Source organism: Mustela nivalis, assembly GCF_964662115.1.
Source record: "Mustela nivalis genome assembly, chromosome: 15".
NCBI classification, from domain to species: Eukaryota; Metazoa; Chordata; class Mammalia; order Carnivora; family Mustelidae; genus Mustela; species Mustela nivalis.
This window is the reverse complement of record NC_139034.1, coordinates 39,829,832-39,848,592: the sequence shown is the minus strand read 5'-3', so window position 1 is coordinate 39,848,592 and position 18,761 is coordinate 39,829,832. Positions and strand designations below refer to the sequence as shown.

General features: G+C 34.2%; 1 long non-coding RNA gene across 1 annotated transcript; it reads left to right on the top strand.

Moving 5' to 3' along the window:
* Positions 1–1,011: 1,011 nt before the first annotated feature.
* LOC309848940 lies at positions 1,012–7,651 on the top strand. Its single transcript, XR_014303363.1, has 2 exons — positions 1,012–1,157; positions 6,438–7,651. It is a non-coding gene; the product is annotated as an uncharacterized lncRNA (long non-coding RNA).
* The last annotated feature ends 11,110 nt before the right edge of the window (positions 7,652–18,761 follow it).

Sequence of the window (18,761 nt, the reverse complement as noted above, 5' to 3'; positions counted from 1 at the left end):
GTTTATTTTTGTTTGTTTGATAAAAGACCATTGAGGCGGGAGAACAACAAAACCAAAGATGAAACTACTTTTAATATCAATAACTTGAGAAGAAACTATTGGAGGAAGAAAAAAGAAAAAAAAAAAAAACCAAAGCAAGGGTGTTTGCATCTGGAAGTAGACCATTCTTTGGGACACGCCTGTGATTAGCTCCTCTGTATTACTATTTGTTAAACCTCTCAAGAGTGATTTCCTTCCAGGGAACATATTGCTAATTAGTGTAAGATCAATGATATCCTTCATCAGAACAGTTTGTATTCATGGTTTAGATTTCTTCGTGTGTAACCAAGTGCTTTGATGAAAGAATGTTTCCTTAGGTCCCATGTTTTAGAGAAGTTTTTGCTTGTGCTGTCTGCGTAGGAAAATAACTTCCTACTTAAATATGAATATTAAAGAGTAATATTAGGCAGTTGTCTAGTATAAAAGAGATCTATAAAAGACTGAAGGGTCATTTACTCCACTGAGAGGGTTTTAAATGATGATCAGTGGGCATACACATAGAGCTCCCTAGCCAAATGAGGGGAACAATAATTTTATTTATCTAGGGAAACACCTTGTAATATATAGTACTTAAGATAGAGCTGAAGTATTACAGCTGTATGGAAGACTTTTCTATCTTTTTTTTTTTCAATTCAACAGATGTTTATCAATGTCCTAAGATTAATAATAAACATCTATTAAAATAACAGGTAGTTACTATAAGAAGGGGAAAAAGAGATGAATAAATTATTTTCGGGGACCGCCTCCGGCCGGGAAAGTCCCCACCATTACAAGATGGCGCTTGGCTCACTGCCAGCAAAATACGCTGCAAGTAAACAACGAACTTTCTGGTGAAGCCCGCCTAAAGGAGGACATAGTCATTGGCTGTTTCAAATTTCATCAGCATAGTAACAGGACTCTCATTGGCTCTCCCCATTGCTTGGCCCCTTATTGGTCACCCTGCTGCATATAAGCTAAGGAAGTTGACGAAACAAAGGGGATGAAGCATTAACACCAAACCAGGCTTCTTGTCGTCCTTATGGGTCAAGGGCGACAAATTATAGCGGATACTCCTAACACTGGCAGTTTTGCTAAGTATAAGCTGCTGACATGACAACCAAGTAGTAAAGTCCAAAAATGTAAGTGGAAATCAAGAGTTAAAATTCAGGATAGTTGAAGCAATGACATATATGGCTCTCTTTTCTGTTTCTTTGTTTTAAATCAGATTTAGAGATTTTCTCAAATAAAAAAGTGATAGTAAATGAAAGAACAAATGTTTAAAAAATAATTAGTTACCTCTTTTTCAAGGATCAAAATGTTTTGTTTACAGTGGTTTGATATGTTTTTGAGAGCAGCAAAATATAACTATAATATAACTAAAATCTGAATGTCAAAATTTTTAATATGTTTTTATGTGTGCTTTAAATTTTGTTTTTTTATAGGGAATGCAGAGTTACGAAAATGTCTTGAGCTAACTTAACAACATCAAGATGTTTACTTACATAAAGAGGTTAAAGCAGTGATTCTCAAAATGTGGTACCTCCAGGTGCCTGGGTGGCTATCGTTCAAGCATCAACCTTGGGCTCAGGTCATGCTACCAGGGTTCTCGGATGGAGCCCTGTGTCAGATTCCCTGCTCACTGGGAAGCTTCCTTCACCCTCTCTTCCCCACTCATGCTCTCTCCTGCTACCTCTGTCTCTCTCTAAAATTAATAAATTTATTAACTAATTAATTAATCTTTAAAAAATGTGGTTCCTGGACCAGCGATATCAGCATCACCTAGGAACTTTTAAGAAATACCTATTCTTGGGCATTGGTACAAACTTACTCAATAAGAACCCTAAAAGTGGAGCCCAGCACTAGATTTTAAAGGTAGAGACAACCACCCACACAATTCTGATACTCACTCAAGTTTGAAAGTCATGGGATTAATCGAAAGGGATGAATTAAGGGTAATCTTAAATTGTCTGAACTGCTTGATTGGGAAGATCTTGATTTTATTAATTTGACATAGGTGATATGGTAGAAAGATCAAGTTTGGGGAAGAAAAATTTAAAACTTTGTATTATACATTGTTTAGCTTTAGGTAATAGCAGGATAGCCACAAGGAGATGGCCAGGAACAGGTGGGAATAGTGAATCTGAAAGTTAAGATAGGATCAAATTTTAAAATTTAGGATTCTACACATATATTTAGAGGTGAAAAGCTACCTATTAGCTTGTATGAATTTGCTACAGAATATTATTTTAAAAACCAGGAAAGCTAAGGAGAGACTGAGGAATATCTATATATAATGGCCTGACAGAGGAGGTAAATCTAATAGAAGGAAAAAAAAAATTCTATGTCATTTTTCAAGGTTAGAGGGGATGAAGAAATGCTGGGAAAAAAGATAAGAAATTTGGGCTAAATGAGAAGAAAGCAATTGTTTTTCACTGAGAAACTGTGAATGAGTTCAAAGTAAAATGACTAGAAAAATTAGGCACATTTGTATAGAAAACTACTATATGTATGGATTAGAGAACATGAGTTTGGAGTGAATTCGATTGTCACTCATCAGTTTTTCTAGAAATACCAAGAAAACCTGGAGCAACTGTAAGAAAAATGATTAACAATTATTCCACAGGTTATCAATGCAAGAGACTGAGATGGTGAGTAGATAAAATCAAATGCTCAAAAAATCTAATGTTTGACCCAAACCTAACATTTCAGCCTTCCTTATACTCCTATATATATATTGGGCCCACTCCAATGACATATGAATCAAGGACAATTCAGTTCTATTTCATGTGAACACTTGAAATTCTTGAGTCCCTTATGATAATAGCTTCCATTGTATTCACTGTATGTTCACACATTAACACCTTGGTGTAGCACATATTTATCTGGCATCTCTCCTCTGGACTTGATTATAACATTTCACTTCTTCAATGTAGACCTAAAACATACTTTCTCAGGATTTGCTTTGTACTCTCTTCATATTCTTTCTGATATTTTCAATAGAAATGTGCATTATCTTTAGCCCCTCAGATAAAAAAATCCCTGGGACTGACTGACCTATCACAGGGAAGATTCCTTTATCAAAGATGCCTATGAAAAGAGGCATCTAGGAATGGAGGCAAGTCAAGTCAAGAGGAGAAATCATAGGGAATTATGAAAGAGTTAATGTAACTGTGACTGTTAGTGAAGTCAAATAATAATGAAATCAAACATTTTTTAAAATTAGGGTTTAGAGGCACCTGGGTGGCTCAGTGGGTTAAACCCTCTGCCTTCGGCTCAGGTCATGGGATCAAACCCCACATCGGGCTCTCTGCTAAGCAGGGAGCCTGCTTCCCTTTCTCTCTGCCTACTTGTGAACTCTTTCTTTCTCTGTCAAATAAATAAATAAAATCTTAAAAAAAAACACAAAAATTAAGGTTTATATGTTGAAGAGAGAAAAGTTTTGGCCACAGTTGAGTATAGTAGAAGAGTAATAGCTTTAAGAATAAAGATTAGTGGGCAGTTCAAGAATGTGTATTAATATTTAAAGTTCCAAAAAAATGATAAGACAAACATAGAGAATATAATTGTCAGCTGTATAGTACTTAGATGTTCCAGAGCATATGAAGAAGTATCTTAAAGATAAATGGATAATGACAGTAAGGGAGGAGAGAGATTGGCATGTCCCATGTATTTTGCAGGAAGAGCAGTTATTAGGAAAGAGGGACGAAACAATGACTTGGTAATATGTAGCGAAAAAAGAGTTACTCCTGTAAATTTCTGATACCCATGGTCTTAGGGAGAAAATGTTATTACAAAAGAGGGAAATGACAGGCATAGATTTACCACATTCTGTTCTCTTTTCCCTATTTTAGTAATTCCAATTTACTCTTCAAGTCTTAATTTATATTTTACCTCTCCTTGGAAGGCTCCCCTGCTCTCTGCCTCCCTCAGAGATACCCAGTTAATTTCAGTGTGCTTCTCTGTTTACTCTTGATAACAGATGTTGTCTGCATCAGCTGTGTTCCTAGCATCTAGTTTAGGCTTGGAGTATGATATATAATGCATAAATATTTGTTAAAGTAATGAAATAACTTTTTCAATGTAAGTCTATAAGATTTAAAAATGGTTTAATTATGCAAAATCTGAAGACAGGTTATGTGTAAATAAAAGTTAAGTCAATCAATTTTACTCAATATTTTAAAAACTACTTTGCATTTTTTGCACAGTATAAGAAGATAGGAAGAAGCAACAAGTATTGGCCTGAGGTTTCTAAACATTATCTAATGATATGAAATCCTGCAAACATACTGCTTTTCCTAAAGTTGATTTCATTTTTTTTTTAAATTTGTGATAAACAGTAAGATATATTCTCTTCAAAACCAAACAGATATAATTATTCTATATAACAAAGTAAATATAGCAGGATAGGAAAATGACTACTCTTAGATAACTAATCCTATACTGGAGAAGAAAAAGAAATCAGCATTAAAACATTTGTGTATAGCTAAGACCTAAGTGGAGGCTCCGATAAGTAAGATTTCAAATAGATTAATTTATTGCACCTGACAGTGATGAAAACATAAGATATATTCGAAGAAATCTCTGCACCATATATCAAAAGTCACAGAAACATAACACTTCAAACATAGCTACTTTAGATAGCTGCTTTTCCAGAATAATAAAAGTATTTAAATTAAGAATATAAAATATATAAGTCAAAGGGAAATCTGCAATGAAAATTGACTATAATCTTGACAAAGACAGATTAAAAATATTCTATAAGAACTGTTGGAGTTACTAGATCTGATTTTTTTCTTTATCTGGTTCAGAAATATATTCAAAGCAGAATTCCTTAAACTTTTAAAACAATTTTGCTTTGTTAGTTTTGCTGTCACTTTAGATCAAATTTCCCTGGAAGTTTTTCTCGTCAAAAGTGAGAATACTCTTAAGGTCAAATAAATAGAACACAAAAAAGTAGGATGACTGTTTCATAAAATGATAGAATCTTGGATCTGAACATAATCTTATCAAGTTTAGGCGTATCTTTTTAGAAGTCAAGAAGCTACAGAACCAATAATGTGTGGAGCTTTTTTCATGACAGATATTCAGGTGGTAAAACTGGGTCAGAACTTGATTCTCCTAACCTTCATGATAGTGCTTCTTCTGTTATAGTATGCTGCCTATTGCTTATAAATAAAACACAGCAGATAAATATTATGTCTAAATTAACACATAGAAAATAATATGTAAGAGAGTCTCATGAACATATCCCAAATTGTTACATTTTTTAAATAAAGTTTTAAAAGCAACTCTCTCCAAAAAGAAAGAAGTGGGGGTGCCTGACCTCTGCCTTCAGCTCAGGTCATGGCCTCAGGGTTCTGGGATTGGGATTCTGCTCCCTCCCCTCACTGCCTACTTGTGGTCTGTCAAATAAGTAAATAAAATCTTGAAAGAAAGAAAGAAAGAAAGAAGTGTTGCATAACATATAAAAAAGAGTTTTGAAGGTATATGGTTGAAAGATATTCTGACCTATCAAATTATTCAATAATCTGGAAAAATGGACAGAAAATCACCTAACATTGTCTCTTCATTTGATATTCAATTTTGAAGTGAATTAATTCCATCAAAGTTCACACAACAGTAAATAAGAAATTGTTAAATTAAAAAGCAGTCAAGAAATAGGAAAAATGTTTCAGCTCAGTGCATCGCTAGTAATTCATCAAATAGGGAATAATTCACAAAGCGTTCAATGAGAGATAAAAACCCAAATAATAATAATAATGACAACAACAGCCCCTTCCACGTCTAGAATGATTAAGTAGATATACTTTTTACTACTCCTCTTACTAAGTACAACTACAAACAACAGTGATTATACTAAAACAAAACAGCTCTTGGAAAGAATAAAGCAGACCATCAAGGCAGCTTGAGATGGAGCAGCTACGCGGCTGTGAGCTTTGGGGGATTTCTTTCTGTCTCCTACACGCAAGACTAGGAGCTGAAGAAGCCAGCAACCCAGAAATGACAATCAGTACACACACACACACACACACACACACATACACACACACACAGACTCACACACACAAAAAGCAACAAAAGTCTGCTCTCTCCAGGTTAAAAAACAACAGGGAAAGGGGCAGCCTAACAAGGCAGAAAACTACAAAAAGTAAAATAATTCTGAAAGCATCCAGTGAAAGTCATCATCTTATTTATAGGGGGTTTACCATTAGAAATACAGTGGCTCTTATTCTTTATAAACAATGGAGGTCAAAAGGAATTGTGACCCAAGAATTTTCAAGTGCTCGAAGAAAAGAACTGTCAACGCAGAATCCTACACCCAGGGAAAATATGCCTCAGGATGCTCAGGAACAGAAACATACCTTTAAAATCGCTACACGAAATTTTATCTCAAAGAGCATTACCTGGTTTACTTGCAGGGTTAAATTCCTTCTGTTTGAACACATTCGTTGTGCCGCCTGAACTATGGCAACAGATACAAGAACGTGAGGCTGCAAGCATGCGACACGACCCCGCCACAGGTGACTACCGTGGGACCAGACGGGGCTTGCGCGGTGTGGAGTTCGGGGAGACCAGGTGGGTCGTCACGTCACTGCTGCGCGAGAGGATCCCGGGAACCCCAGCCACTCCTCTTAGTTTACAGCAGCCCCGGGGGGGAACCGGGGAGCAGATGAGGAGATGGGCTTCCAGTAGAGGGCACGCCGCGCTTTATTCCCCGCTTCCCCCTCATCCCCATTTGTCCTGTCTGTCCCCGACCTTCCCATCGTCCCACTGCTCGACAGCACCTCAGGAGGACTTCAAACTTGGTCTTAGCCAAAAGGCCGAGAAGATCTCAGGAGGACTTCAAGCACGGGAGGCATCTGCCTCCCTTTCCCACCCAGGTCTCAGGCTCTAGGCCGGTCGCACTCCCTGCTGCCCTGGGCCCAGCTACATTCCAGTCAGCAAGCGCTCAGAACTCGGGCCCACAGTTCTTTGCCAAAAGGGCCTTGCCTGAGCCAGCTCTGTTCACAGACTGAGCCCCAAAAGAAGGGAGAAGAGTGGCTCTTCTGTGTCCTGGGCTCTTTGGCCTACGACAGCAGTAGGGAAGACAATGAGTGGCAATGCGTGGGTCTCACTGGGACCTGGCCAACCCGCCCACCTGCAGGCTGTAAACAAGCTGGGGACTTGGGGGAAGGGAATGAACAAGTGGGCTCCAGGCTCAGTGTCACTTAGCCTCCCTGGCCATTGGCTAGAAAGGACCTCCATGCAGTCCCCTGTATCTCAGGCCCCTTGGTGTCCCTCTGTCCACCACCTCCCTCCTACCACCCCAACTCTGCACTCCATGCCAAACCTTTCCCACACCAGTCTACTCTATGTGCAGGTGCCCTCATAACCGTTGGAAACACAGAAAAAGCAGGTGCACCGACCCCCTCCTTGGCCCTCTGCCATTATATCCACAAAGAGGGAGAAAAAAGTCACAGAGTATTTCTTCAATCCCCGTCATCCATTAGATTGTAAATTTCATATTTGCTTTGCATGTGTGCAATATGTAAGATTGTGTATATATTCTGTATGGCCAAAACCTGGCATAGTGCCTGTCACTTATCAGGAACTCGATGAACATTAGTTGAATAAAAACGTATTTAGATATGCATTTGTCTCAACAGAACTTACTCCAATTTAAACCATAGCCATAAGATCCAGGCATCTTCAAAGCCACTGGGACTGCCACTTTGAACTCTCTGCCATCTAACAGAACTGTTCAAGAGGGTTGATTGTTCCAAAGGATGCTGCAAAATATTTGCTACCTGGTATTTTATAACCTGAGAGTGACTTCTCTTTCTATCCTAAATACTGGAGTTTCAAAATTATCTTTCCAGATAAATTAATAAATCTGACAACCAAACTGAGTAACAACAACTGTGACAGACATCCTGCTGGGAGCTAGAGTTACAATGGGGATTAGAGTCACAATGGGAATTAAATAACTCACTAGCCTTGCCTTCATGGAGATGACCTTCTTTTGATGAGGACAGAATAAATCAGAGTTTTCACAAAAAAAAAAATAAAAGTTTTTCTCAGGCTTCTGATGTCTCTGCATTATTGTATTCAATGCATTACCTCTTTTAGTATTATTCCCTAGAGTAGGAATAACCACATGTGAAATTGGATTTTTCATTGTATAGGGTTTATGAAACTTGATTTTCATTTGTATTTTCATAGTACAGAGTTTGGGATGCCTTGCATCTCTTGTGCTCACTATCATTCATCCTCCCTTACTATATGACTAGCACTTGCTCAGTATGGTGTCTTTGAAAGTGTACAGAAACACAAGTACAGAAGACTTGGCAAAGCATTTTCCCATCATCCCTAAAATGTTTTTTAGGTTAGTGATTTCTAAGTATATTATAAATGTTGAAAAATCATAGTCTAACTTTTTATCCTGAAATTATCAGAACCAGGTTTCAAATGGTGAACCACTGACTCAAGTATACACTGATTAAAGGAGAAAATATCTTCAAAAACATATATACCTTTAATGATTGTGTAGACTTTGACTATATTTCTGATTTAAAAAAAAAATCAGTCTCTTTGCCTGGCCACAGTCAACTTCACCATGCCAGTAAGATAATTACATGTCTTTGGAGTTTTCCCAATTCTACTTTGCCCTTATTATTACATATATCACTCTGTGTGGAAGCATCATGTTTGTATAAACATGAACCTGAGAACTAACCTAGATTCGAATTTAGGCTGCATGATTTACTAATTTGCAAAAATTACTTGGAAAAAACTTAACTTCCCATTCTGTAATCCTCATTTTCCTCATCCACAAAGATAGTAGTTGTTCTTACAGATCATCTAATCTAAAACACCGCTTATTGTAAGGGATACTTCACTTACCATCAAGAGAGAATAAATGGTAACAAATAAGTGTGACAAATGTACAGTTAGTAAAATAAATTCTAATTTTAGAGATGTGCTTCTTAAAAAATTACAACTTAAGACATTCCACATGTTTGTTAAATAATATAATAGGTAATTTAATTTTAATATTTGTAAAACATATAACATGTTTCCTTAGAGATTTTGAAGGTTAGTTTCTTTTCCAATTCACTTTCAGTCGGGTTCTTATTATAGTGGTTTTGATTATCAGATTAAATGTGGTTTATAAACATAAGATCCTACAAATCCATTGCCAATTCTCTTGCTTACTGTTGCATTATATGATCAGAATCCATGAATATTTACTCAAGCACTGCTATTAATTTGTCTTGTGATTTTAGAGAAGTAACTTAATTTTCTTGACTCAATTTATTAATTAGTAAAATGGCAATACAAGCTTACAAACATTAAGTTTAAAATATACAGTAGATTCTAAAATAATTTCCAAATTTAATATGTTAAGTAGTAGTGGAAAGAATGCCTAAAGCAAATGAAATCTATGTAGCACTGTTAATTCAGAAACATTTTGCCTGTGTAAGTGCCACTGAATGAAGAATCCTCTCAAGAGAAAGACAAAGGCAAAGAGCTTGAAAAATCTTCTCATCCTTTATAGGTAAAATCTCCAGAGCAGTGGTTTGGGCAGATGGGAACATTTTACTCCCTGTGCTGTATCTGTTCAGTTGATAAAAAGAGGACTTTGATCCTTGTGACTGTCAATCCAGCTCTTTTTATGAAAAATTTGCTTAAAGTAAACAGTAAAAAGTAGCAAAGCAGTTATTAAAATTCCACCTCAATTGGCTATGCTCCCAGTTCCAAAACCCAAAACATAATGCCCACTGATTATTCAGATTATCTTTAAAGCTTTTTGTGTGTGTTTAAAAAAAAATTACTATAAATAACTGATCTAGTAGAGAAAATTACAAATCTTCTCTTTCAAATTCTAATCATATTAGATGAGTTAAAGTAAGATCCAGCAAAAATCCTTTCATTGACATTTCTACTGATACAAGCTCCAAGTACTAAATTCTGAGCTGCATTCAGCCACTAGAGTTCTGTGCGTAAAACTACGAAACATTACACTTGAGCTTAAAAACACTGGCTAACAATCACCCGGAAAGTACACCCATCTGTATAATTCTTTTGTATATACGATATGTATTTTTTTAAAGCTTGATATGTTAATCCGTTCACGGAGGTGGTCTTTTCTCATTTTTGAGTCTCCTTCAGACCTATTTCATTTTTGCTGTTATTGATGCTGTTTTGAGAAATGCCCACTGGGATTTTCAAAAAAATTGCCAATATAATGAAATTGCCATATAATGAAATAAAACCTCCACTTAACACATCTCTTTGACAACCTTTTTATATATAACTATACAGTAGATACATTGTGTCTAATCATCCCATTGTTATTTAGAAAAGATGGAGAAGATAAAAACTATGTTTTTTCATCTCTGTTGCACCAAATATTCTAGAAATTAATGAATGAATTCCTTTTTCTGACTTACAGAAGAAGGCAGATGTGTAGCAGGAGCTACCTTGCTGCTATTTCAGCTAGTTACAAGGCCATGAGTGTGTGCACTATGGCTCAACATTGTGGGCTTTGTTGGAGCCCTGGAGACAGGGCTGCAGTTTTGAGTATGGGACAAGTGACATCCTCACCTCTGAAGCATTCCTCTGTCTCTACTTGTTACACTTTTCATTCCCCTGTATGGAATTCCTTTTATGGGAAATGCCTGAAGGGGTTTCTATTTCCTTCACTAAATCGTGACCACAAACCTGTTAATGGAGAGTACTTTCAAATTTCAAAACATTTCTCTAAGATACGTAGGCTTACAGGGGAAATTTAAGATTGATACATGTATTTGCATCAAGAATGAAAGAGTACTAAACCTAAAGAATCTATAATGTTTCAAAGGGATTCATACTACTAACTATCTAAACTTCATTTGTGGTTAAGTAATATAGCATAGTTCTTGACCCAAAACTAATCATGTCATTTCAGAGGGAGAGGGATCACACTATCACGTCATTTAGATTAGATAGCAAAAATTTAAGCTGAAAGCCTGACATAGTTATCTTAATATGACACAGTGTCATAGATATTAATAAAACATAGTTCCTAACTTTTGTTAAGACTCACTGTCACTTTATAAAGATTCCCAACTTTGAAAGTTGCAGTTCACTTCAGTTTAAAAAAAAAAAAAGAAAAAGGAATAAGCAAAGAGCATGGAGATATTCAATAATTTAGTTAATACCAAAAAAAATATTTGTTAAGTTTCTATGAAGTGAGAGGCATTTTGACAAGTATTTTATTAGGAAACCCAAACTGAAAGCAAATGAGTTATACAAATAATTTTAAAACTTGCCAGAAAAGTAAGAGCAAAAACTGATAAGGGGGGGAAACAAAAAAGACATGATGAAATAATGGATCATGGAAACTGGAAACAAACTAAAAAAATAGAGAATATAAACAAATCAAGCAGTTTTCTTTACAAAGAAAAAGGTACAGATCTGAATATAATTATCAGGAAAAAAAATCCAAAAATGATATATGGAGAAAATAATAAATAGCTACAGAACTCTGAGATTTTAAAAATAAAAGTTTATGTTGAACTAACACAGGCAATGCACACTTTGCACAACAGTGCAAGATCATAAAAATGACTGCAAGCTGAAACCATGCAAAGCAAGCTTAGTAATCAGTGGAGAAATTTACAATAGTCCTATGACCTTTCAAAGTATTGTTAAAAAACTAAAAATTCTCTATGGTCAATTATAAATATGTAGCAAATTTTTAAAACAGCAAAACTGATATATTTTAGCTAAGTGTAATTTAAAATATTTAAAACATTGGGATATAAAGTGTTGTATTCCCTTTTAAAAGTAATGGAAGTAATGGAAGTAACGATCATTGCTTACCTTCTAATTCTCATTCTATAACTTATGATGTGGGGGAACATTTTTTCTACACTTTGGCAAATTGTTATGCTCATTTTTAAGTTTGGATCAGCTTCCAATACCTCATCTTTTGCATTTTCAATGTGTGGAATATCTCTGAGAGTTCTGTTAATATGATGCTTTCTATGGTGTCACTACTTCTAAGACATCTTCATATTTTTTGTCATGATCATGTTCCTCATTTATGTGGATTAATATAACCCACATTAAATTCCTGGGCCTGTATATCTAGTCTCTACAATAGTGGCAGTATCAATATTCCCAAGGTCAATGATTTCTTTTAGAACCACTCCATTTAGATTCAATTCAAATGTCACTTTTAGCAATATCATTTTCCATGTTTTTGCTGCACTTCTATTTATTAATTCCCTCATTTGACTGTCTCTTTTGTAAAACGTCATTTGAGTTTATTAGTAGGAGCCATGAAGGTAACACAACTACACACTTTGCTGTCTGCTTGAGATACAAATAAACGTACAGTTACCAATCACTGACTTGGGGAAAAAAGTGATGATTTATTACAAATAATATTATGCATCTGTTACTTATACAATGATATGTAAGTTGAAGAGTGAGTAGCAGAGTTCACAGGTACTCAAGTTAATACACCATAACTGAAATTTGAACTGTTTGAACTTATGTAACTAAACCCTGGTAAATAAAATCTGTGCGTATCAGAAGCATGCAACGTGAGGACTTCCTATATATATTAATCAATTTGAAAATTTGGACAAAAATAATTAAACATTTGTACATACCAGTTGATATTAAAGATTTAGAACTGTATTCAAAGCTCCAAGAAACAGATGCTTTTATAGTTGTGTAAGACACCTGCTTTCATGTTGTAACCAAAAGTACAACAAATCAAAAATCATAGTTTTCTATGGAATTAGGAAAGAACATTGGATCTAAGGAAATCTTACTGAACTGAATTAAAGAAGCAAAGCAAACTGTGCTTAGGTAAGCAGAAAGTGGAAGTGCTCTTTGACCTTGCTTACGTACTGGGTCTGGGTATGGACTGGCCTTGTAAAGACAGACATCACAGGTTATAAAAGAAACGGGATTTTTTTTTTTTTCAGAATTTACTGAAGAAAACTAAAAGCATTTCTCAAGTGATCACTAATAGCTGAATGAATGAACAAACTGGTATATCCATCCAATTGGATATTATTAGCAATGGAAGGAATGAGCTACAGATGCATACAACAATATATGTGCACAATAATTATGTTGAATGAAAGTAGTCAGAAAAACTGCATTCATACTGTGTGATTACATTTAAATAAAATTCTAGAAAACGGAAATAAATCCACTGTGACAGAGAGCAGATCAATGCCTAGGAATAGAGAAATGGAATAGGGAGTAAAGGATTACAGCAGCACACAAGGAAGTCTTGGGGATAATAGACATGTTTCTTCAATTGCATAGTTTAAATCTACACAGTGTATCATACATCAACAAAACCTCAATAATCCGTTTAAAATGTAGACTGAGATTGCAAATGAAGTAGAATAGGTCCTATATTAGCATACTCTTCATGGAAATTAAAATCAACGTCGAAAGAATAATATACGATTTGCAGTAATATACATAATGCTGAGACACAAATAACACACTAAAATGATTGCTTATAAGAGAATGGTGTGAAAAGTTTAATTAATAAGAACACATCAAAAATGTACATAAATTTAAGTATAGAAGAGATTATTTTGCAGACCAATATTGCAGTTATAATGAAGTTAAAAATATAGTTTACTCAACTCAAGGTCCAAAATTAAAACAAGAGCAATGGCACTTAAATAAGTCAATTCTCCTAATTCTGAAAATGTCAATTCTTCCCAAATGTTAAAGGAAGTAGTCATGGTGATGAGCATTGAAGTATTTAAAAATTCATTTAAAGTTTGCTGAGCAAATATTTACTAAATGCCTTTTGGGTAATGGTGGCCAGGCTGGGTTCAGTGGTACATGGAATCATTGTGGTTCTTGTTCACATTGAGATTTTATTTGAGTACAAAGAGTAGATAGCAAACACATTCTTTCCTGTTTCAGGACCTTCTCACCCCTGCTATTCCTTCTGCCTGAAATTGCATTTCTTTTGTTTTTTGTGTAGGCTGATAATGTGATCTTTCTGATTTTAATTTAAACATCATCTTCTCAAAGACAATGATCCTGATGATCCAGTCTAAGTCACATAACCTACTGCCTCTTCTTGCTTTTTGTCTCCAGAACTGCACCTTATTTGCTTCCTTACCTGCTGTCTTCTTAAATTTATTACAGACTCCACAAGGCAATTGCATATTTGCTAACATACAATGTCCCGTGCCTTAGAAACTGGCACACATGTATAAAATGTTTTTTTTAAATAAAGGTATGACATATATCTAAACATGTAACATTAAATTGCTAAGAATAAACTAATCAAAAAGAAAAATATATTGTGGTTTTGAACAATGGTAGAGAAAATAGTACAGTGGTCAATGAACTGTTTGTGGAAGCATCCATTTATTTTCAATATGGAATAATCCCTGACCAAATACACATTTTCCAAGTTCAAGGTTAACTTAAGGTAGGGAAATATTGTAAAAGTTTAAAGGGCAAAGTGTAGAGAAATTTCAATAAATGTCATTATAGATGGAAGACTTTTTTCTCATCAGCTCATATAATAGACCAAAATGCACTTCTTACTGGTGAGGATAAAATACCTAAATGAGAAAATGCTTCGATATAGAACCAAGAAACTCTCCCACACAGATATTTTGATATTCTTGTAACTTTGAGATTCCTAGAATTTTAAAAGTACAACCACATGCCAAGTACTTCACAGATTAAATATGCATTAGGTTAGAGATATTTATGATTAAATTCTGTAACATGAATCTGTAGACTGAACAAAAATAGGCCCCTGTGGACACATTTCCAATCAAGTGTCTCTAAATGCCTATTTTCTTAGTTCCTGCACAAATAAATTGCCAAAAGTTTTAATTTTGTATACAGTGATTATACCCACTAAAGTTGTGAATTTTATTTTAATGTCTTTTTATTGTATAATAGCAACTGAGTCTCTAAATGTGGCAGTCAGATTTGATTTTCAAAAAGAGCAGAATCAATTCTTATGTAAATTGTAGTGTGAGTAAAATTCATTATACTCATTTTACATGCAATTATTAAGGATTCATGCACATGCTTCCATGTGCACATACTAAAAGCAAATAGATTTATTTGTGAATTAGATACCCTGAAAAACCTAAAAAATGAGTGTGTGTGTATACACACATATACTCCCACATTCACATGTATATCCAATCAGTATAAAATCATTTTTTGTTCACCAGAATATTCCATTTCATTAGAAAATAAATAGGAATAAAGATTAAACAGTAGTGGAAAGATAGGTGATTTTTAGAAATTGAACAGAGAAAAAAATACATTTGCTACACATGGTAACTGCTTTGCTCCTTAAAACAGCCAAATAAATTTTAAGAACTATCAGATAAATATCACATACAATTTCTATTTGATTCATATTTGGTATTACTAGAATGAGCCATAATTACAATTTAACGGCATTCCAACATAGAATTTTTAAAATCACTAGGAACAACTGACAAAAGAAAGATCTCTAATCTCTTGGTTTGGTTTGAATTGGTTTTACTTCAGGAAGATAAGTGAGAGAACCATGAAAATTTTGGAAAAATAAAATATATAGATACATATTTTTATAAAGAGTTAGATTTTTATTAAATTATTCATTTGACAGCAAAATCTTAGAACTTCATATGGCTTAAAGGCATGCACGTTTATCTACTCTGTGTAGCTGCCACATTTTAATTGAGACATATGTGAAGTTTCTGATTGGGCACTTAATACTTCTAACAGCTTGCTATTCTAGAGAAATTCAATTACAGTAAATATAGCAGTGTTAGTAGGCTAGCACTCAGGTACTACCTGAATGAATGGCAGAGAGCTACTGCATTTTACCAAATGAATACTTAATGATTTTCATTTCATAAAGATGAAAAGATACATCTCAACAGTAGCAATTTGCATTAAAATAAATGCTGCCCATAGAGGTAGGTGAGTTAGAGTAGAAACTAGATAATTTTATAGTTATTTCAGCATAAACAAATAACTGATGGATTTGAAAGTAAAGTGTTGCCTAAGTTTTGTCTTATTTTCAAAATGTACTTTGAAAGATTTGGCCTAATAGCAAGGACAGAGAGTAAAAAAAAGTGCCTAGATTCAAGCATTCAAAACCATCTATTTTTTTATAGGTAAAGAAATTTGGGTATAAGTAGGAAGAAATCACTGGTGTGATAAGCATGAAATAACAGTTTTAATTTTCTTTATATAGGGAGATTACATGGCAGAGAAAATAGCCCTTGGTGGAAGATTTTAGTAGGTGTAGGCCCCCATATTAAAAAATATGAATACCAACAAAAAAATAATATAATTCAACAATGTGGGGGTTCATGATACTAGACTTGGTACAGAAATTTAATATGAAAAGAAATCATAATGTCAGACCACAAGGACAGTGCTGTCTGGCATAAGTTTTTACAGTTTGGAACATACACATAGAGATTTTTTTTTTATCTGTTTCCCTAGATTGTGAATTACTTAAATACAGGAACTGTGCCTTACTTACTTTTATGATTCCAGAACTTTATGATACTTTGTATCAAGGCATTAGGAGTTATTGAAAATATCTTTGATCTGCCTTAAATTATCCATGCTATTTGGTGTTATGATTTTGAATGTGATAAACTGTCTTTTTACCATTAAATATTCAACTAAACAAGTACTGAGATATTTTGTCAGGGGTATTGACTAGCATTTGTTGAACATCCATCATCTATCACTTGATGCATTATTGATTCACTCATGTAACCAACTCATTGGGTGGGCATTGATCTAGAGGAAGCAGAAGTTTACAAAACAAGTAGAAAACTTTTATAGAGCTTATGTTTTAGTGGAGCAAATGATAGTAACTTTTATGCTGGTGATGATGAGTAAAGAACGATAGATGGAAGAATGCTTGTTCAAGAAAGATTGTTGGCCAAGATTATCACTGATGAGATAATGTTTGAGCAGAGGACTGAATGAAGTGAGGAAGGAAGCTACATGACCATTTTGTTCAAATTGTTCCAAAGGAAGATAACATTAAGCCCTAATGTTCCAGAGTAAAAGTGAGTTTGGTACATTTTTGGTGAAAATCAAGACAAGAGTGGCTGGAGCCGACTGAATAATGGGAAGAAACAGAAAATGAGATCAGAGAGTTTGGAGTGGGCATGTTTATCCCTAGTCAAAATACAACTTTGCTCTTGGGGCACCTAGGTGGCTCAGTCAGTTAAGCATCTAACTATTAATTTCAGCTCAGGTCATGATCTCAAGGTCATGATATAGAACCCTGAGTCAGGCATCATGTACAGCAGAGAGTCTGCTTGAGATTCTCCCTCTCCCTCTACCATTTCCCCTGAACTTTCTCTCTCTCTCTCAAATAAATACATAAATAAATCTTTTTTTAAAAAAAAGATCTTAAAATATAACTTTGGTTAATTTGACCATAAGCATTGTATTTTTCTCTGAAATTGAACATATCATGGAGTCAAATAAAAGCTAGAGTTCTTGAGTCAAAACAGTCCACTCAATTTCAGAATGCTATAGAGAACAAACTACTGAAATAAAAAATGAGCCTTTATAATGTTAATTTCCCAAGACAGACAGGATTTTCGCACAGTAAGCTATTGAAGCCCACAAATAGGAATACTTGACCCAGATGGAGAAAGATATTCATGTAAAAGAAAAAAATAAGGAAAAATTTCTGATGATAAAATGCAGCCAAATAAAGCATAAAGAAACCAAGGTAAATGGACAGATGAGGAGTAAGAAAAATTTTTAAACATATTACTAAATCAAAACCAACATGCAACTTTTAGTGAGGAAACATACTCTGATGTTATAATATGTATTTATCTAAAAAAAATTGTTCTTCCATTAAACTTGCAGTTCACTGTGGGAGACACAGAATAAGAAAAAAAATGATAAATATGATATCAGATCACCAAGAAATAAGCTTATAGCATGTTAAGCCATACCGTTTGCTCAATTTGTTATAATGACTTAGTGTATTCTAATTAATTCAGGAAATAACATACTGTAACAGAGAAAAAAAAAGAAACCATCAAAAAGAAAGCATACTAAAAAAAAAAAAAGAAAAGACAGCATACTCTAAAAGATAGTGTCAGACCTCAGACTACTGAATGTCATTTCAATAAATGTAAATGGGGTAAAGTTATGTATTACTAGAGGGAAAAAAACATATTTTTTGAAGTATATGTTGCTCAAAAATGATAAAATAAAATAATTAAAATATAGACAAAGATCACAAAATGCAAACAAAAATAAATAATGGTCTGTAATACTAATATTAGAAGGATGATAAAATTAACTCAATTTATGAATCATGAAATCATATTATGAATATATTGAGAGATGAACACTAAGAGAAACAATGATAGAAATAGAAAATCATTCTGTTTGGGGAGTGGGAATCAACCAAGAGTACCTTATTTTTCATTGTAGAACTATCATATCTTCATTATAAATATTTCATAGTTTCAACAATGTTTTGTTTTGGTAAAAAAAAAAAAAAAACCTGAAAAAAGTTCCATTGTAAAAACTCCCACCAAACACCATCAATATACTATGACAAATATCAAAAAAGATTTAAATAAATTCAAGAAAGATACTTCATTCATGTTTAAAATTGTTCATACAATAAAAATTTGAGAATTTTCCATATTCTTTTACCACAATGCAATGAATTTAGGAATGAAAATTTTAAATGTAGAATTATA